The following is a 22,286-nucleotide window of genomic DNA, read 5'->3' on the forward strand; positions in this document are numbered from 1 at the left end:
ATGGGAGGCCCCTAAGGCTACATGCACACATTACATAATTTGGTGCAGAAAATCTGCATCAAAACCGCAGCTAAAATCCACACCTGAGGCTGGGTTCCCACGTAGCGCAAACACGGAACTGAATTTGATGCGGAAATTCTACAGCATTTACATGAGCAGCAAAGTGAATACGATTTAGAAAATCTCATTCCCATGCTGCAGAAAGGGGGAAAAAAAAAAAAAAAAACACACAAAAGTCATGCGGAGAGTGTTCTGCGGTGCGTTTTTCAATTCCGCAGCACAATTTATGCTGCGTGAGATGCTGCACGTTTGGCCCTTGTGTTGCTGTTTTTACAGCATTTACGCCGCAAAAACCACTGAAAATCCACAGGTGCACATATACTTTGCTATAACTAAGGTTTCACACTAAAACCACTGCAGAAAATAACGCAGCGTTTCCGCAGCAATAGGAGAAGGAAAAAATTCACTATTTGGTGCGGATTTCTATGACAGATTTACCATCGTCTTTCTAGAGATACTGCCGCAGATTTTCTGTTGCAGCATATCCTGTGTGTGGGAACATGCCTCAATACACACACTATTAGGGTATTTTTAGGTGCCTTTTTTTACATTTTGATGTGGCATAGGTGCAGTTTTAGGAGAGTTAATAAATTTGTCAGATGCATTTCACAGGCGGAAACGCAAGATAAATTGCCATCCTCCATAGCTTAACCCCTTTCAGCACCACGACTTCATAGCATGTCCCTGTGTGGGTGGTGAAGTATGGAGTGGGCTCAAGCACTGAGCCCGCTCTATTTGCTGCAGGTATCAGCTGTGTATTACAGCTGACACCTGGGACTGTCAGTAACAGGGATCACGCGGTCAGTCACGATTACTGCATCTAGGGCGTTAGAAAGAGGGGGCGCCCCCTCCGTGACGTGATCGTGGGGTGCAGATAGCGGTCATGGCAGCCCAGGGGCCTAATGAAGGCCCCCAGGTCTGTCTGAGAGATTATATATATATATATATATATATATATATATATATATAGGCGAGCCAGAGACTTTACAAAAAGCTGTCTTCTGCAACAGATTAACCCTTTAGAAGCAACGGTATTCTTGTCCTCTATCTGCGATGCATAATACACAGGGAACTCTTAGTACATTGTTAATAAATATTCTGCGTCTTTTTCAACCTTATCAGCTATGCAAGTTCAGGCTCCTAGCTGGAGTTTATTAACCCATTAGTGATCACCAATAGGCCTTTTCACAGCGGTTACTAATGGGCTTTATTCTGATGAAGTAGACTTTTTACGGCGCTGCATCAGAATAAATCTGCGTCGCCGGGAGCAGTAAAAGCTCCCTGCTCTCAGCTGCTGGGATCTAAATCAACATAGATGCCGTCCGTTTAACCCCTCAGATGTGGCAGTCAATAGCGCCCACCGCATCTCAGTGGTTTTAGCAGGAGGGGGCTCCCTCTCACCCCACCCACACCGGCGGGGGGTGCTGATTGTTTCTATGGCAGCCATGGGCCTAACTAAAGAGGTATGCCTCTAGTGAAAAAACTGATTCACTCACCCCTACTCTTGGTCAGATCAGAGTACAAAGCTCCCTTTTGCCATTCAGATGCTGTATAGAATCAGCTCCTCCCCCTCCCAGTTTGTACCTCCCAAAGCAGCAGGAAACCGCAGTAAACCAAAAAGCTGTTTTTGGTTTAAACTGCACTTCCAAAAATGCTGCAAATAATGTAACAAATCAAAAAATGTACTAAAAACAAATGCGGTAAAATTTGCGACTTCTTGTTGTGCAATGAATTGGGAAAAATGGCGAGGTTTTGCGCCATTTCCACCTTTTTAACCTAATATTGCCTACACTACACCTGCTCATAGCAGGCGTAGATTTCATTTCCTCACTGTCGGACATGTTAAAACACGCAGCGTATCCGCCCTGTGCGCCACAGGGAATTCCGGGTGAAATACTGCACCAAACTGTAAAGTACAGCATTCAGCCAGTCTGCTAGCAGGCCGGACTCAAGGGATGACGATTCATTCCAGGAGACCGCTACAGCCTGTGATTGGCTGCAGTAGTCACATGGGATGAAACGTCATCCCAGGAGGCCACCCTGGAGGAAGAAGCAAACTAGAAGATTTTTATATTTTTTTAGGAGTTTATTGCGGCGAATAGTTGCTAACCCGCGTAAAAAAAACACAACAATGAATTCATGGGGAAAACCTGCAACAGATAAGCAGCGTTTACGCAAATAAAATTGACATTCTGCGGAAAAAAAACCCACCAGTCTTTCTAAACGTGGGCTACAGTGCACTCAACTCTTATGAGACTGACGTCTACTTCCTCTTTTCAGCAGTGTGAACTCTGTCCTGTAATTCTGAAGGGGAAATACTGTTTTTTTTATTTTTAAATATATATCATTAGCCGAACAAACACCATTTATTCAATCTGTCACTTTCTGATCTCTTCTGAGAACCCATGTTCTCTAACAAATTGACTGGTTGGAAAGAATATCCCAAGACACAGATCATTCTGGTTTTGTTTGCCTAGGGAATAAAATTATTGCGAGTGGATGAACGGCTAAAATGACAAGCCTACTAAGACCAGATACACACATTCCGTTTTACATCTTTTTTTATGAACAAAAAAACAAACAGTTCAATATTTTCTTGTATATTTATATATTAAAAGCTATAGTAGTGTCTACATACCTATACAATTTTTAGAAAGCACGACCTGGGAGTTCCAGAAACTGCGTAGCTCGGCATCTGACCACGTTCACTGCCTGGATGCAGCAGCTGTCTCACCAGGCAGGATTGTGGGTCGGGGAGGTGGGACCTGCATCTCAAACATTTATGGCAAATCCTGTGGATATGCCATAAAACGGCTGTTGAGACTATTCTTTAATTCTTGCATAACCTACTCTTAGGCTGGGTTCACACCTGGGTCTGTGTATCCGTTGACGGACATACACCACCGGCGGCACCCATTGACTTTAATTGCTTTCATCAGTTTTCTGTGCTCTATTTCCGGTATTTTTGGTCGGATCTGCAACAGAGGCCCCTAACGAAGCCTCCAACGCAGATATGAACCCAAGACTGGGTTCACACAGTTTTTTGCAGGCAGAAAATCTGCCTCAAAATTCCGTTTGGAATTTTGAGACAGGTTTTCCTCTGCCTGCACGCCGATTTTTGCTGCGTTTTTCGCCCGAGGCCATTGAGCGCCGCGGGCATAAAATTCAGCGAATTACACTCTCTGCCTCCCACCGATGTCAATGGGAGGTCAGAAACGTAAATGCCCGAAGACAGGGCATGTCCCTTTTTCCCGCGAGCCGGTTTTTCCGCTCGCGAAAAAAAAAAAAGCCTCCACCTCCCATTGAAAATCAATGGGAGGCATTTTCGGCCGTGTTTTGGCTCGTTGTGCGTCGCGGTTTCCGCGCCAAAAAACTCCATGTGAGCTCCCCCTTAGATGGTACGATTCTCAGCACAATCTGAAGCGATCAGATTGCTACTATCAGTGAGACAGAACAATTTTTCTCTTTTGCCATTATTGATGCAGTTTTTAAGGGAAGCAGTTCTAGGAAGTGTCTTTAGAACTGATTCTATGACAAACCACTGGTATCACATGCAGTTTATATAAAGTATCTCCCCCTGTCTACTAAACCTGTAAGAAAAAAACCCACAAAAATTAAAAAATTCTCCAATGTTTTGATGTATTATGTAGAATACAGCCCCTCATGGAGGTAAAAAGTTCCAGGTACACATGGCACATGCGATGATCCTGTTAGTACAAGGTTCTTAAATTGCTCACCCCACAATTAAAACTCAAAAATGTACAGCATCCCGCAGAATATAGATCACAAATTCATCTAAGGAGAACCACCGTTTCCTCCTAGCCTTAAGCCTCATGCACACGACCAGGCATTATGGTCCACATATGATCAGCAATTGCGGATAGCATGAGATACATTCTATCCTATAGGCTAATGCACACTACTGGTTTCCACGATCAATGCATTGTCTGGGAGCCCAGACCCAAAAAAAAAAATAAAAAAAAATAGGACAAGTCATTTTACAGGTCGCATTTGCGGTCCGGGCTCCTTAAATGGGTTGTCCAGTCTCTAAAAACTGATGGCCTATCCTCAGAATAGGCCATCAATATCTGATCGGTAGGGGTCCGACTGCCAGGACACCGACCGATCAGCTGTTTTGAAGGGGCCGCAGCGCTCGCATGAGAGCGGCTTCCCCTTTATCTCCCTTAGGGCTCATTCAGACAAGAAAGTTCCTCATCCGCGTGCTGTCCGTTAAAATAACTGGACAGCACACGGACCCATGCATACAATGGAGCTATTCAGACATGTGCGTTTTTCACGCGAGTGTCCGTTGCATGAAACGCACTACATGTCCTATAGTGATGCGTTTTTGCTGATGTTATCGCCCATTGAAGTCTATAGGCGAGTGAAAACCATCTGTGTGCGGTCAGTGTTTCACTCATCAGTTGGTAAAGAAATGGGAAAAAAAAAATATATAAAAAAAAAAAAGCAAGCGCTTGCAGAGTAACCACGGACGTGAAAAAAATGATACCACACGCAAAGCACACTGATGGCACACAGACATGAAATATGGTCCATTTTTTGCACATGCAAATCGGACACGCTCATGTGAATATAGCCGTCGGGTGAATTCAGACGGGTATATCTCGTCCATGACCGACTTTTTTTTTTATTTTTTTTTAAGAAGGCCACATGTATTTCAATGGGGCTGTTCACATGGCCGTTTTAACGAGCCGTGTGAGAAGCCCGTGAAAAAAAATATAATAATTAGGACCTATTTTCGTCCGTTTTCACAGATCCCTCAATAGACTAGTCTATAAAGGACCTGTGAATACTGGTCCAGACTCGGACGTGAAAAAAAAAAAAAAAATGCAGTTCTTCACGTTCAAGTTTACACTAGTTCGTGTGAATCTGGCCTTAGGCCCCATGCACACAGCCGTGCCCGCAATCACGGCCCGCAATTGCGGGCACGGCCGGCCGCTGACTGACAGCAGCATTTCCGGGCCGTGCTCCCATACAACGTATGGGAGCACGGCCCGCAAAATGCGAAAGAACGGACATGTTCCATAATTCCCGGAACATTTCCACGGCACTGACACCCTTCCGTAGTGCTACGGAAAGGTGTCAGTGTTCAATGAAAGTGAATGGCTCCGTTTTTGCGGACCGCAATTGCGGTCCGCAAAAACTGAGGTTTTTTGCCGTCGTGTGCATGGGGCCTCACTGCTCACACTGAGTCACTGACAGCAGTAGCGGCGGTTCACGGTATTATAACCTTCTCCCATACACTTCACTGGGAGAAGTTTGCAATACTGTGAACCACCGCTACTGCGGCGTCGGCGATTCAGTGTGAGCAGTGACTAATAAAGGGGAACGAGCGCTGCAGCCCCCTCAAAACAGCTGATCAGTGGGGGTCTGGCAGTCGGCCCCCAACTGATCAGATATTGATTGCCAAACCGGAGGCTAGTCCATCAATCTTTAGGGAGTGGAGAACCCCTTTAAAGCCAACGCACATATTGTGTATGCGGACGTCCCAAGGATAACACTCCTTGAGCTGGACGTGCCATAGTCTCGGACCATGCACACTGCTACGGTCGTGTGCATGAGGAGTTAGGTTCTCAAAATGTGATAAGTAACCCAGTGAGTAGGGCTGGGCAATTAATACAAAAAATAAAATTGAAATTCAGTGCAAGTAATAGAAGTCATCTTACCAGTCTCGGTTTTATCAATTATTTTTCCCGGTTTAAACTGTATCTGCATCTTCAGGACGCAGATACAGTTGAATCTAGTGGTAGAGCAGGAGACCTGCTCTACCATTCACTATGTATCGCTGGATGCAAGGCCGTGACGCACAGACCAGAGGGATCGCCTCCACTCGTCGTTTAAAGGGGGTTAGGGGAGCATGTATATTATTTATATCAGGCACCATTGGGGGCATTATACTATGTAAAGGCAGTTATGGGAGACATTATACTGTGTGGCGGCAGTTTCAGGGGGGTATATTATATACAGTAGTATATATATAGCAGGCTCAGGGGATAAAAATTCAATGGCGTAGCATGCAAATAGGGGGTGTGGTATGTAAAAAAGGGGTTTTGCCTAATTAATTGGTCAATAATCATCATTTACAGCGTGATCTCGAGAGATTACACTTGCTGTGCTGTAAGTCCCACACAAACGTTACCGAATGTCAGGACTGTAAATAGACATTCCGTCCTGGATGTCTATTCCCTGTCAGGACACTTCAGTAACGTTAATGTGGGTGTATGTGACTGCACATAGTGAACGCAGGATCACTATGTGCAGAGTAAATGAATGGAGAGAAGTGTTTGACGCAGATTAGTCAGCGTCATACACCTCTCCACAACACCCACTTGGTCTAAAGTAAAAACACGACCAGCTGGGCATTAAGAAAGTCATTAGCAAAGCTAAAAATCGCTCATAACTTGGTGAAAAATAGCAGTGTTTTTTATTTAGAAAAACGATCTGTTATCTACATTATAGCGCCGATCTCATTATGTAAGAGATAGGGCACTTATAATGTGGTGACAGTCTTTAAAATGAGACCATCAGAATACATCCCCATTATCACGTACCAACACCAGCTGCATGTATGCATGGATCTGTCATTTTACCCATCCTGTCATGTTTTAATTGCTTTGTAACATCACTGTGTGGGTAAACTTTCCTTGTAGAGGGGAAGAAAAAATAAAATAAGACAGGCGCGTAGCTCACAAGAAGCAGCACAACTTAGGGCTTATTCAGCGATTACGGTTGTGCAGTATTTATTTTAGCACATCAGTCTTTACCAGGCCCCACACACTAAAATCAAGCCAACTGCTCACTACCAGCTGTGAAACTACGGCATGCCCAGGAATAAAAACAAAAACCTGCAGCTTAATTCAATGACATTTGTCCCCACACCATTCAGAAACACTGTTATAAACTGATGGCCTAAAGGGTCGTCTGTTTTCACAAACTAGAAGAGGGCAGATTACAACCATAAGTCAGTTTTCCTTTTAAAAAGGGGGACACACATTTACTATAGTATCAATTGCCACAATCACTATAAAGAGTTAAAGAGACTTGGCGATTTATTGCGGCATGTCCTGGACACCGCAGGAGTAGACGGCAAACTCTGAGGCCCCATGCACACAAACGTAAAACCGCCCGTAATTACGGGACATTTTTACGGGCCCATGGACTTTTATTGGCCACTGTATGCTTACGGGAAGGTGCCTGTGCCTGTGCCGTTTAAAAATATAAAACATGTCCTATTTCAGGCCGTAATAACGGCACGGGCAGGCCCATCGCAGTCTATGGGGCTCCAGTAATTACGGGTGACTACATGTGTGCACCCGTAATTACGGGAGCGTTGCTAGGCGACGTCAGTAAATAGTCACTGTCCAGGGTGCTGAAAGAGTTAAACGATCGGTAGTAACTCAGCACCCTGGACAGAAACTACCGATCACAATATAGATCAACCTGTAAAAAAAATAACACGTTCATACTTACCGAGAACTCCCTGCTTCTTCCTCCAGTCCGGCCTCCCAGAATGACGTTGCAGCCCATGTGACCGCTGCAGCCAATCACAGGCTGCAGCGGTCACATGGACTGCCGCGTCATCCAGGGAAGTCGGGCTGGATGTCGAGAGGGACGGGTCACCAAGGCAACGGCCAGGTAAGTATGAATTTCTTATAGTTCGGAAACGGCTGCCTCTTCTCTCTATCCTGCACTGATAGAGAGAAGGGGCTGCCAATTAGTGCAGTGCAATTTTGCAGCGAAAACGTGCTCGTAAATACGTGTGCACTACGGGTCGAATAAGTGTGACCAAGGACCCGTATTTATGGGAGGACAAAAACACGTAGTGTGCATGAGGCCTGACTTCATTTGCTTCATCCTGCTTGGTGTAACCATCACACCGCGCTCTTAAAAAGGTGTTCAATAGGTTTAAGTCAAGAACACCAAACTAACGGGGCACAATGTGCTCAAAATAGGTTGAGTTAACATTTAGTATACATGTGATACTCAGGAGGAAGACGCTCCAAGCTTTCAAGGCCGTATACACACACTGAGTGTTGGATTTTAGCACAAAAGTCAGATGTGTAATTAATGGGGATTTGTGATTTTCCACTCACATCGAATAAAAGCTTTTGTTTTAAAACCAGCTGCCCAGAGACATTGGATTTTTGTGGCAGGCAAAGATCAACAATCTAACAACTATGGGCCATAGCAGGTCCTTGCCCAAAGGCTTCCATTGAGCAAACCATAGGTTGAACAGGATTGATTTTTCTCGTCGGGACAACTAGCAAAGGCTGGCACAGTTAACACCTTCCCGACATTTGCCGTACATGTACGTCATGGAAAGCATTGACTTCCCGCATCTTGCCGTACATATACGCCGAATGTTTGGGACCGGCTCAGAAGCTGAGCCGGTGCCATCATCACCGGATCTCAGTTGTATCTTACAGCTGACATCCGGCTGTAACGGCGGGGACCCAAATTAGCTTCGATCCCCGCCATTAACCCCTTAAGTGCAGCACTCAAACGCGATCGCTGCACTTAAGGTGTTTGCAGCTCATCGGCACCCCAGTAATGAAATTGCCGGGGTTCCGGTGGCTGCAATGGCAACCGGAGGCCTAATACTGGCCTCCCGGTCTGCCTAGCACCGAAGCCGGTCAAGATCCCCCCGGCGGCGGAGCCTGATCGGCTTCCGTAGCTGCCGGCAAGATGGCGCCGGGTCAGGAGCTGATCCGGCGTCATCAGCGGTGGAAGTCAGCTGTACTGTACAGCTGACATCCACCTGTAACGGCAGGAACCGGAGCTAGCTCCGATCCCTGCCATTAACCCCTTCGATGCAGCAATCGAAAGCGATTGCTGCATCGTAGCGGTTACTAGCAGATCGCCAGCCCTGACAGGCAATCAGGACTGGCGACTGCTGTTATGGCAACAGGAGACACAATGGTCTCCTGCTCTGCCATTACGGAAGCCGATTTAGGCCCCGCCGGGAGGCGAAGCCTAATCGGCTTGCTGTCAGTGAATGACTGACAGATCTAATACATTGCACTACATAGGTAGTGCAATGTATTAGAAAAAAAAACCAAAACTGACCGTTGGACCTTCAAGTCCCCTAGTGGGACTTGAGAAAAAGTGTAAAAAAAAGTATAAAAAAAGTGTAAAAAAAAAAAAGTGCAAATAATAAAAGTTTGAAAACAATAAAAGTTTCAAGTAATCAAATAAAACACAATCCCCCTTTTACTCTTATCAAGTCCTTTATTATTGAAAAATAATAAACCATATATGTATTTGGTATCGCCGCGACCGTAACCACCTGAGGTATCAAAATATTATATTATATATTGCACGCGGTGAACAGCGAAAAACTTAAAAACCGTTACCAGAGTTTGTTTTTTAGTCACTTTGCCCTACAAATGTTAGAATAAAAAGTGATCAAAAAGTCGCACGTATCCAAAAATGGTACCTATAAAAACTATAGCTCGTCCCGCAAAAAACAAGCCCTCATACACCTCCGTCGACAAAAAAATTAAAAAAGTTATGGTTCTCACAACTTGGCGACAGAAAAAAATACATTCTTTTTACAAAAGTAATTTTATTGTGCAAAAAGTTGTAAAACATAAAAAAGTGCTATAAATTAGGTATCGCCGGAATCGTACGGACCCACAGAATAAAGTTAACATGTAGTTTATAATGCGTGGTGAACGCTGTATAAAAAAAAACGAAAAAAGCTGTGCCAGAATTGCGTTTTTTTGTTTACCTGGCATCCCAAAAAATAGGATAAAAGGTGATCAAAAAGTTGCATGTACCCCAAAATGGTACCAATAATAACTACAGCTCGTCCCGCAACAAACCAGCCCTCATACCGCTACGTCTATGAAAAATAAAATTAGTTATGGCTCCAATAAGTCAGGAAATAAAAAAAATATGCAGTTGTGCCCGAGGGGAACATTTCTTCTGTTTGAAGAGGCGATTTATCAAGGACCTAAAATTAGGGAACCAGGAAAGGGAGGGCCCAAAACATATCCGCTAGAAGCGACGTTGCCCGTATTATACCAGGACAACACTTCCTAGCAAAATTCCCCAAACTACAAAGGCGTGGAGTGTGGATCAAAAGGGGGATAATAAAGGACGCCATATATCAGTGCGACACCGGCCTGTGCAGAAAGGATTGCTTCACAGCGTAACACACATCTATGGATTATTTTATTGTTTTTTTTTACCCCATTATTATACCACCTGACTATGCCCCTTATATACTCCGCCCGGCTTACATATGCCCTACATTATAAACGGAAACACCAGTAAGACTCCAAACAAAACTACCACCAAGCAAAATCCACGCTCCAAAAGCCAAATGGTGCCACCTCCCTTCTGAACCCTACAGCGTGCCCAAACAGCAGTTTCCTTCCACATATATGGCACAGTCATACCCGGGAGAACCCTTTTAGCAATTTTTGGGGTGTGTGTCTCCAGTGGCATAAGCTGGGCACGACATATTTGCCACTGAATGGCATATCTAGGGAAAAATATAAATTTTGAATTTGCACCATCCACAGCGCATTCATTTATGGAAAAGACCTGTGGGGTGAAAATGCTCACTACACCCCTTAATAAACCCATGGGTTTATTTTTATTATTTCACATCTGAGCCTCTGCAGTTGTGAACCAATACTTTGTAAATCGCCAAATTAGGCCTCAATTTTACATGGTACGCTTTCACTCCTGAGCCTGGTCGACTGTCCAGGCAAGAGATTAGGGCTACATGTAGGGTGTTTCTAAAACCAGGAAACCCAGCATAATAATTAGAGAGCTGTCTTCTTATGGTGGCACAAGCCGGGCACCACATATTGTCCACATATCTGTGGAAAAAATCCAATTTTCACTCTGCAACATCGAGTTCACACTAATTTCTACAAAACACCTGCAGGGTTAACATGCTCACTACACCCCTAGGTAAATGCATTGAGGGGTGTAGTTTCCAAAATTGGGTCACTTCTGGGGTGGTTTCCACTGTTTTGGGCCCACAGGCGCCCAGAAACCAATCCAGCAACATCTGCACTCCAAATGGCGGTCCTTCCCTTCTGAGCCCTGCCGTGTGCCCAAACAGCAGTTTATGACCATATGGGGTATTGCCGTACTCGGTAGAAATTGCTTTACAAATGTTGGGTTCTTTTTTTTCCTTTGTTGCGAAAATGAAAAAATTTGCGCTAAAGCTACATCTTATTGAAGAAAAAGGATTGTTTTTATTTTTCACTGCCCAATTCTAATAAATTCTATGAAACATCTGTGGGGTCAAAATGCTCACTACGCCCCTAGATGAATTCCTCAAGAGGTGTAGTTTCCTAAATGGTGTCACTTTTTGGGCGTTTTCATTGTTTTTTCCCCTCAAGGGCTTTGCAAATGTGACATGGCCGCCGCAAACCATTCCTGCTCAATGTGATCTCCAAAAGCCAAATAGCGCTCTTTCCCTTCTCAGCCCTGCCGTGTCTCCAAACAACCGTTTATTACCACATGTGGGGTATTGTTTTACTCGGGAGAAATTGCTTTACAAATTTTACGGTGCTTGTTCTCCTTTAGTCCTTGTGGAAATGAGGAGAAAAAAAAAATAAAAAAAAATAAATAAAAATAAATCGCTAAACATACATTTTCTTTGAAGAAATGTTGATTTTAATTTTCACGGCCTACTTCCAATAATTTCTGTAAAAAAACCTGTGTGGTCAAAATGCTCACTGTACCCCTAGATAATTTCCTTGAGGTGTGTAGTTTCCCAGATGGGGTCACTTTTGGGGGATTTTGACTGTTTTGGCACCGCAAGAGCCCTTCAAACCTGACATGGTGCCTAAAATTTATTCTAACAAAAATAAGGCCCCAAAATCCACTAGGTGCTCCTTTTGCTTCTGAGGCCGGTGCTTCAGTCCATTAGCACGCTACGGCCACATGTGGGATATTTCCTAAAACTGCAGAAACTGGGCAACAAATATTGAGTTGCATTTCTCTGGTAAAACCTTCTGTGTTATAAAAAAAAAATTGTACTAAAAATTTATTTCTGCAAAAAAATATGAAATTTGTAAATTTCACCTCTACTTTGCTTTAATTCCTGTGACATGTGTAAAGGGTTAAGACATTTTCTAAATGCTGTTTTGAATACTTTGAGGGGTGAAGTTTTTAAAATGGGGTGACTTTTTGGGGGTTTCTAATATATAAGGCCCTCAAAGCCGCTTCACAACTGAACTGGTCCCTGTAAAAATGGCCTTTTGAAATTCTTGAAAATGTGAGAAATTGCTGCTAAAGTTCTAAGCCTTATAACGTCATAGAAAAATAAAAGGATGTTCAAAAAACGATGCCAATCTAAAGTAGACATATGGGGGATGTTAATTAGCAACAATTTTGTGTGTTATAACTGCCTGTGTTTTACAAGCAGATACATTTAAATTGAGAAAAATGCTAATTTTTCGCTACATTTTGGTGTTTTTCACAATTAAATACTGAACATATCGAGCAAATTTTGCCAGTAACTTAAAGTCCAATGCGTCACGAGAAAACAATCTCAGAATCGCTTGGGTAGGTGAAAGCTTTCCGGAGTTATTACCACATAAAGTGACACGTCAGATTTGAAAAATGAGGCTCGGTCAGGAAGGTCAAAAGTGGCTAAAGAGGGAAGGGGTTAATCTTCGCATATCTATTGGAATAACATACAGATGACGGTTTATTGGGGGGAAAAAATAATTTAAAAACAAACTGGACTAAATGCTGGCAGATCAGCGATTATCCACAGAATAGACATCAGGTCAACTGGTCTCCTCCATTTAAAAAAATTTAATAGAGAAACCTACAAAATATTTATATACAACCGAAAAAAATAAAAAAAAAATACAAACAAGGGTCATGCAACCGTAACTATTTATAACAGATAGTATAAATTTTATTGCAAATATAAAATATAGCACATAATAAAATCAATGATGGATCACCAAAAAAGACCAGCACACATACTAAATAAACAAACTGTGGACAGCCACATTAGAATAGGAGACTACTATAAAGCAACATAGCAGTATGCATGAAAGACCTCTAATATAGCAAATGGCTGACCCAATAATGGTTAACGTAAGAGTGATAATGGATTGCCAGTTCACAATATTAAACTATGTAATACGGGTAATAAATGCAATAAAATTGTATCACCTATCAAGAATGGAACTGGAAAACAACATCACTCACGAGGTGACCAGACACATTACTGACAACTTACCTAGTGGAGCTATTTTTTCCACCGGATAGATCTAGTGCAGTTTGTAGCTATAAACATTTTCCAGTTCCATTCTTGATAGGCGATACAATTTTTTGCATTTATTACCCATATTACATAGTATCAATAGGAGAGACTAGACCTGGACCGCACATTCACTATATACTATGATCAATCGCCGCTAGGCAAAATTTATAAACAGGAACATGAGGTTCTTTGTTAACATTTTGATCAAATTGTATAAGCCCACTTACCACTTCACTGCGACCTCTTTAAAGTGGATCCCTACTCTATCGGTTGCGGCACCGTGTGGCGGTTACCGCCACTGCAGCAATGCTCCTGCAGAGGGAGCAACCCAGAGGCCCAAAAGCACCCATGCCATCAGGTCAAGCCAAGCCTCCCTGGCTCTGGGCCACATCCCACCACAAGTGCAGCACCACAGCAACACACCACCCCACAGTAGCACAACGTGTGAACAGATGGAATAAGCTCACCTTACCACGCACTCCATGTCTAGTCTCTCCTATTGATATTATATAGTGTATCCCCTCATTTCTTTTAATTGACTTGGCACCAGCACTCCACACTTTTGGCCCAGCGGATTTTAATTTAGGAATGACCTCATAAGTGTTTCTGCTCTTGCTTGTACTCTCAGTTGTCCACTGGGAGTGCGTGGTAAGGTGAGCTTATTCCATCTGTTCACACGTTGTGCTACTGTGGGGTGGTGTCTGTTGTTGTGGTGCTGCACTTGAGGGGGGGATGTGGCCCAGAGCCAGGGAGGCTTGACCTGATGGCATGGGTGCTTTTGGGCCTCTGGGTTGCTCCCTCTGCAGGAGTGTTGCTGCAGTGGCGGTGACCGCCATACGGTGCTGCAACCGATAGAGTAGGGACCCACTTTAAAGAGGTCGCAGTGAAGTGGCAAGTGGGCTTATACAGTTTGATCAAAATGTTAAGAACCTCCTGTTCGTGTTTATAAATCGTCGCATTCCAAAAGCTATAAAGTTTTTATTTTTGCATCTACATTGCTGTATAAGGTCTTGTTTTTTGCAGGACAACTTGAATTTTTAATAGCACCATTTTGGGGAACATATAATTTATTGACTAACTTTTATTAACTTTTTTTTTGGGGCAGGGGATTAGAAAAAAAACAACAAAAAAAACAGACATTTCACCTCGCTTTTTTACGTCCTAAATCTACGCCGTTTACCGTGTGGTATAAATAACAAAATAACTTTATTCAGCTGGTTGTTACAATTGCAACGATACCAAATTTGTATATTTTACTACTTTTACACAGTAAACAGTTTTTTCAAAATTTGATTATGTCTCCATATTTGAAGAGCCATAACTCTTACTGTTCCGCTGATGCAGCTGTATGAGGGCTTTTTTTTTTGCAGGACGACTTTTTATTGGTACCATTTGGAAGTAGATGCGACTTTTTGATCACTTTATAAACACTTTTTTTGAAGGCAGGATTCACAGAAAACAGTAAATTTCCATTGTTTTTTATTTTCTTTTTTACGGTGTTTACCGTGTCGGTTAAGTAATGTAATAGCTTTATAGTCGGGGTCGTTACGTATGCGGCGATACCAAATATGTGTAACGTTTTCACTTTATTTTGTTTTTTTAATAGTAAAGCATTTTGTAAGGGGGAAAAGTGTGTTTTCCATTTTTTTTTTTTTTTTTTTACTAGTCCCACTAGGGGACTTTAGTATGCGATCATCCGATCGCTTTTATAATACACTGCAATACTTCTGTATTGCAGTGTATTACTGTCTGTCAGTTTAAAAAACGGACAGGCATCTGCCGGGCCATGCTTCTGGCATGATCTAGCAGGCATTCACTACAGGCAGACCTGGGGCCTTTATTAGGCCCCCGGCTGCCATAGAAGACACAGACACTCAGATGAGGCGCTTGATATTGAGCGCCGTATCTGAGGGGTTAAACAGGCGAGAGCGATAAGATTAATCGATCTCACCCGGTCGAGCAGGGATGCCCCCAGCCCTTAGCTACCTCTGGTAGCTGAGAGCAGGGAGATTTAACGGCTCCCTGCTCTGTTGATTTATTCTGATGCAGCGTCGTGAAAAGGCGTATGCATCAGAATAAAGCCCATTAGTGGCCACTGTGAAAAGGCGTATTGGCGGTCACTAACGGGTTAATCATTATTGGGTCAGCCATCTGCTATATTAGAGGTCTTTCATGCATACTGCTATGTTGCTTTATAGTAGTCTCCTATTCTAATGTGGCTGTCCACGGTTTATTTATTTAGTATGTGTGCTGGTCTTTTTGGTGATGCATCATGGATTTTATTATGTGCTATATTTTATATTCTCTAACATTTATACTATTTGATATAAAAAGTTAGGATTGCATGACCCTTTTTTCTAGTTTGTATATATTTGCAAGGAGTTGCAGTCACGTTCAAAAGTGGGATGGTATATGTAAAAATTATTTATATAAAATTATTAAATGCAGTATCCAGTTATACAAAAAAGGGTTACATATGGTTAGGCCCCATGCACACGACCGTAGAAGTGGTCTGTAATTACAGACCCATTCACTTCTGTTGCCCACAGACACCTTCCCGTATATTTACGGGAAGGAGTCCGGGCCGTAGAAAGCCTCCGCGGAAGACATGACTTGTTCTATTTTTTTGCTTTTACGGACCGTGCTCCCATACTTTAGAATGGGAGAACAACTCGCAAATGCAGGTGGCTGTTGGCAGCAGTCCGCAGCCGGCCGTGCCTGTAATAACAGACCGTGATTACGGGCACTGTCGTGGGCAGGGGGCCTAAATGTAGGTTCTCTAAACAGACTACATAACTGGCCTGTTCAATATACATTGCTTAGAATACATCTCAGGTCTAGGCCATGGGGTGGAGGTCTACACATACAATTTCTGTTTTTTCAGAGCCAAGTCACCAATCATTAAAGAAAAAAGAATTCAATTAACCAAGAACACAGCTGTCTAACACAAGCAGTACAGTATTGCTAGGAAACCTAAGGATGATCGATGTGCTGGAGGAGCACAGCAGAGCAGCTCTTTACTGCTAATGTTCTGTATGTGCACTGAACGGAGGTCAGACTGGTATGCTGAAGTGCCAGATGGGCAGCACCATTTAGAGAACGAGAGGAAGGGGGGGGGCTGCTTATTATTTATGTATTATAGGTCTACATGTCGAGAAGAAACTTTATCACCATCCAGTCATTTCCTGATAACTTCCCAGTATGAAATCTTTACACCTATTCAAAATACTAGTGATAGAAGGAAGCATGGTATTGTGGGCCATCACAGAAAGGAAACGGATGTAGCTGGCACGCTGGTCATAAGGACATCTAAAAAGTTTCCTTACAGTAAGACCAGAACAAAAAAACCTTAGCAGGTATTAATATAAAGTTTAGGAATCTGGACAGAGAACATGTGTACGAGGTGAAAACAACCCCACATCTTACACATTCTGCTCTTCATCACTTCCATGGAATGACTGATCTCACAGAATACACTTTTACAGAATGACCCGGATGGATCGTTTTGCACCAGATCAGTGCTGTAAATCAATCTGAGATCTGAGGCATCTTGAAAAGTCTGGTAATGATGCTTTTTCCTCCGTCCCCAGGGTCCCTCCATTAGACATAGCTTACATTATTTATAAGGGTGAGCTGAGCCCTCCATTAACTGGATAAGGCTACAAATGGAGAGATTGTTCTATCAGCCACTTGTACAGGGAAAGCATACATAGCCTTTATAGGAGAGAAAACTAAAAACGACAGCAGCCTATTGTGGAAACAAATCTACACTGTACAGCAGGTGTCCCAAGTTACAAGCAGTCATTCCTCCAGACCCGACTGCAAGATACAGCTTTTATGTATACTGGACACATAGAAGCTATATCTCAATGTAAAACTTTTTTAATCAAAACCAATTCAAAAGTACATATAGCCTTTAAAGGGGTTTTCCCACGAGGGACATTTATGGCATATCCACAGGACATGTCATAAATGTAAGATAGATGCGGGTCCCACCTATCTCTAGAACGGGGCCCCCTAAACCCTGTTCTAGCTTTGTCTGCCATCACCGACTCCCGGCCACTTCCTGACTTTATGGTCGGGAGTTACAAAGACAGCATAGCCCACTGAGCTACGCTGTTTCCGCAAGTCCCATAGTAGTGAATACCAGTTACGGAAGCAGCGTAGCATGCGAGCTACACTGTTTCCGTAACAAACATTCAGTTCTACTGGGCTTGCGAAAATAGCGTAGCTCAGCGAGCTATGCCGTTTTCACCTTTACGGTCAGGAATCAGCCGAAACACAAAGCGGTAGAATGGGGTTTAGGGGCCCCGTTCTAGAGATAGATGCGGGTCCCACACCTATCTGACATTTATGACCTATACTGTGGATAGGTCATAGTTGTCTCTCGTAGGAAAACCCCATTAAGGCTATGTTCACATGTGCATCATAGGGTCCTTTCTGAGCCGGTCACAGATTTCTCCTTATTGGACGGGAAAAATTGTGCTGAGCTAGCATGGCGTGAGCGGTGCTAGTGGCAGCTCATGAGTACACAGTACTCCTCTGGCGGCGCTGACCAGGCTCCACGTGGAAGTTCTCCGAAATTGCTCCACTTAAGAAAATAAGCGAAAGACTACTGAAATCACTACATTATGCGGCCATCAGTGAGGGCAGAACAAAGTGAAGGATAGGTTCCCTTTAATGCTTATTACCCAAATGGCCAATATTGCACAATGACTATCCGTGGATTTATAAGTGTATTTTCAGGGGAGCCTTTCCGTACCCAAATATCTGCCATCAAGACAAAGGATGGTGCAAGTTAGATTTTTTTTAATATGACTGATCCCTAGTTCCCATGGGAAACAGTGGCATCGTATGGAACATCGTTACACACTGTCCACATTTATAAGGCTAGGGCTACACCAGGTCGCACGGCCAAAGATTGCTTTGTTATCGCAGTGTTGTGCTGACTGCAGTAACGAAGGTGAATATGCGCCCATAGCAGTCTATAGGTGTTGTATTACGGATCTGGAATATTACCTTGTGCATGAAGCCTAAGGGATTGTCCACACAATGGAATTGGTGCAGAAAATGTCTGCAGCAATTCCATTGAAAGTCGCAGACTTCCCGATGCGGCAAAAAACGCACTATTTCCGGCAGAAAAATGGTGCGTATTTTGCTTTTGCGTTTTTCACAATGCAAGGAGATAGCGACATTAAAATGCAGCAATTCTGGCCACTTTCTGCAGCAGGAATTGACCTGCTGCGGCCTGAAAAACACACACTGCAGGTACATTTCTGCTCGCCATTTTACTCAGCGCGTGGAGGAGATTGGTTAAATCTCATCCACGATGCCGCTACGTTTTTTTTCCCATCCTCAATTCAGGACAGAAAAAAAACAAAAAAACACTGCAATTCAGCACGTGGACTGCCCTTATGGTGCTCATACGCAGTTACATATTGCAGAGGGAATGGGCTTATAAATAGTCAAAGCTCCATCCATTGGGGGCAATTAGCTTGTCAGGATGAAGTGCAGAGCTGGGCAATGTCTGATGGTCCCTAATGACATACAGGTCACTATTGTTCAATAGAGATCGCTTAGCAGAACAACATTTTTTGGAAAGCTGCCCCGCTTTCTCAGAATTGCAGATGGTACTGTTGCAGTTGAACAAACTCTTGGATACTTAGGCTGAGGTACAAGTAATAACAGTCTCCATATCAGAATTCCTACTGCTCTTGAATCGGTCTTAATTTGGGCTTTCAAAATCAGACAGGTTTATCATATGGACAAGATGCTGGATCTCACCATGTCTTCACCTCTCGTATGAAGACAGAGGCCATAACAATAGGAAAACTGTAGAGTCTCAAAGTACCAGCTCCACCATAAACCTAGAACTCCGCACAACGCACGTCTAGTGCTCAGAGGTCAGACACTAAGACAAGGACAACCTGTGCCCCCAGGAGTAACCCTATCTCGTCTTAAAGGGACAGTCTCCCGAGACAAAACGGTTCGGGATTACCAGACGACACTCACATACAGGGAAGACCTCAAATGAGTTCTCCAGTAACCAGAGCTCCAGCAGCCAAGGCGCTCACTAACATCTCTCCAGGGAGAATATGAAGCAGCTTCCTGACTGACGCAGACTACAGCCCCACACATCTGTCTGACAAGAAAATGGAGACCACGCTCTTCTATGTGGTCATCCGGCCTCAAGAGACAAGACAGCTCCCCTCCTTGCACAAAATACAGTCACCACTGAGTAACCGAGCCTGAGGGCACAACACCGTCTGCCGCAAAGGAGGGAAATAAAACCGTGCCGGCCATCTGACTCCACACAAGGTGTTATTATTTAGCACAGTTGTGAGCAGACAGGAAGCGGCTACAACACACCAAGGAGAAATATGGCGTCTCACTTCAGTGCTAGGCCAGCTGCCCTCCTCCAAGAGAAGTGCAAGGCCCAGGCATGAATAGCATGTATTTATAACAGCAGCCATCTCACCGAAGTTACACCAGAACCAGCCACGGCCACAAGTGTTCAACATGTGCTTAGTAAAGCCTATATAGGAATTCACTATTCGAGATCAGCCATGGAGGGACCAGACTACAGACCAGCAAGGCTGCGGAGAACCTCACATACCAGGTCATCATCACCTATAATCTAAGTATTATTGAGACTTGAGGAGCCACATTCATTTTTTTTAGTGGCCTGACTGAAGAACTATCATAAACATAGTAGAAAAAGTTTGGTGGCCAGATTTCTAGGCACATCGGGCAACTGCTTTCTGGGATACGTCCAGTCTGGTCTATGAATGGTCACAGAACAGCACAGTGTAAATCAGGGGCCACACAATTACAGATTACTGGAACGAACAATTTGCCAGGATAGATTATGGGATTACTATTTGAGCAATTGCCTAAATGCAATGAGGGTCCAAGGCTGGAGCAGGTTCTGTTTTAGCAAGGGATGGATGGGGGGGGGGGGTGTTTCGGTTTCAATTGCCACCATACTTGTGCCACAGACATGAGCCGTTCTAATACTTGTGCCACAGACATGAGCCGTTCTAATACTTGTGCCACAGACATGAGCCGTTCTAATACTTGTGCCACAGACATGAGCCGTTCTAATACTTGTGCCACAGACATGAGCCGTTCTAATACTTGTGCCACAGACATGAGCCGTTCTAGTGCGGACACTTCAGAATCATGAAACAATTTGCTACTTTTTTTTTAATAGACTAGACTGTGGGAAATGGAGGACAGTAAATAACTCCGTACGTGGTCTCATGCGAGCCATTTTATACAGGAGACACATCTGCGCCTTTTTCTCAGCGGAAAAAGTGACAAGACATTTGTCCGTCGGAGACTCCGGAGAACATTAGAAAGTTTAGTAACATTTCCCGTCATGAGAGGAGAGCCGTGTGGAAAGTCCGGGAGAGGGCAGGGAGCGCAGCAGTGCGGCAGGATTGGACGGAGTGCGCTGGGTACAGGGGGAGAGAACCTCACACAAGGGCTTCTGTGCACCGCAGGCGCCATCATGCCCCCTCCCCCCTCCTTCCAGGATCCTGAGCAAAAGTTCCCACTATCCCGGGGCTGACTCATTGCGGAGGCCGCCGCTCTATGCTCTCCTGTAACGGCGGGAGCTGTCCGCACTGATCTAGCCCTATAAATACAGAACGGGAAGAGTGCCGTACACCGGGAGTGACCGAGACCCCCCCCCCCCCCCCCGACTGTGCAAGGGAGGGGGGTACAATACACCGGTTAAGTAACTTTTAAGACACCGTGACAATCCACCGTTCACCCGCCCGCCGTGTGTCGGTGTAGCGCCTTGCCTGGCGTATAATAAACTACTTTGCCGCCTACCGGGACTTTGTGAAGCTGGAGAGCCCCGCACACTCCTCCCCGTACACCTCTCGGTCACGCTCATTTACCTGCTGTGTCCTACACGGTGATCGGTGGCTAACGATGCAGAGCGGTTCGCATGCCTCCAGCAGCCCGGGATGTGAGGCTCCCTCCTCCTCCTCTCTCCCCGGCTGCCTGGATTGATCTGGTCTCACTGGCGTCAGGGAGTCGGAGCCGCCCCACTGCCAATACACAACACACCCCAACCAGGGAGCGTCTGCAAAGCACAAGTCTCAGCACACGGCGCACAGCCGTTCACTTGCCCGCCCAGGGGCCCGTCTTAAAAGAGACCAGAGGGGGGAGGGGAGTCACAGGGCCGGGCAGTTCTCCATACACTCTCTGCATACGTCCTGTGCATAGTTCACACAACTATGTCTACTAGGGGCAAGGGTTTTTTGTTTTTTTTTAATAATGTCTCAGTGATAGGCTCAGGCACTAGAATCTAAGTATAAACTATTAATTAGAGGGATGTTTGGAAAAAAAAATGGTATAAAAAAATAATGGCAAATATTTATGGGTTATAGCAATTGTACATGTATAGTAGAGCACAGCTTACAATGCCATTATTTTCATCATGCGGCCTCACAACGTTTCTACAACAGTTTCCTGGCATAGAAAAGTCGCAAATGGACAAAAGTTGCAAAAATTTTAACTTTTGAGTCATTTACGCCGCTCTCATCACCCAAAAAAATCAAAGACTAGCATATTAACCCCTTAACGCTCCATGATCTACTATTAGGTCACGCTAACTACAGCGTTCGCGCTCCGTGACCTAATAGTAGGTCATGGAAATAACTGCCCCCCCCCCCTCCCGGAACTTTTATGAGCTGTGACGACTGCTGTCTCATACAGCAGTTGCCGCAGCTCCTTCAGCAAGGACCGATCGCATTGTCCCCACCGATTAACTCCTTAGAAGTTGCGTTTAATAGCAATCGCGGCTTCTTAGGGGTTAAAGCACCATTGACATCCCACGAGATTATCGCAGGCGGCGATGGTTGCTACGGCATCCGGAGGCCTAAAAATGGCCTCCGCCTATGCCATCTACGGAAGCCTACTGAGTCCTGACAAAGTCAGGACC

General features: G+C 44.3%; 1 protein-coding gene across 1 annotated transcript in view; it reads right to left on the reverse strand.

Annotated features, from left to right (window-relative positions):
• SMAD1 (SMAD family member 1) overlaps positions 1–21,440 on the reverse strand; it is a 67,498-nt gene extending 46,058 nt beyond the window's left edge. The window contains exon 1 of the mRNA XM_075860382.1: positions 21,238–21,440. The gene's annotated coding sequence lies outside the window, so the exon portion shown is untranslated. The remainder of the gene's footprint in view (positions 1–21,237) is intronic.
• Between the last annotated feature and the right edge of the window lie 846 nt (positions 21,441–22,286).

This window comes from Rhinoderma darwinii, chromosome 1 (assembly GCF_050947455.1).
Source record: "Rhinoderma darwinii isolate aRhiDar2 chromosome 1, aRhiDar2.hap1, whole genome shotgun sequence".
NCBI lineage: Eukaryota > Metazoa > Chordata > Amphibia > Anura > Rhinodermatidae > Rhinoderma > Rhinoderma darwinii.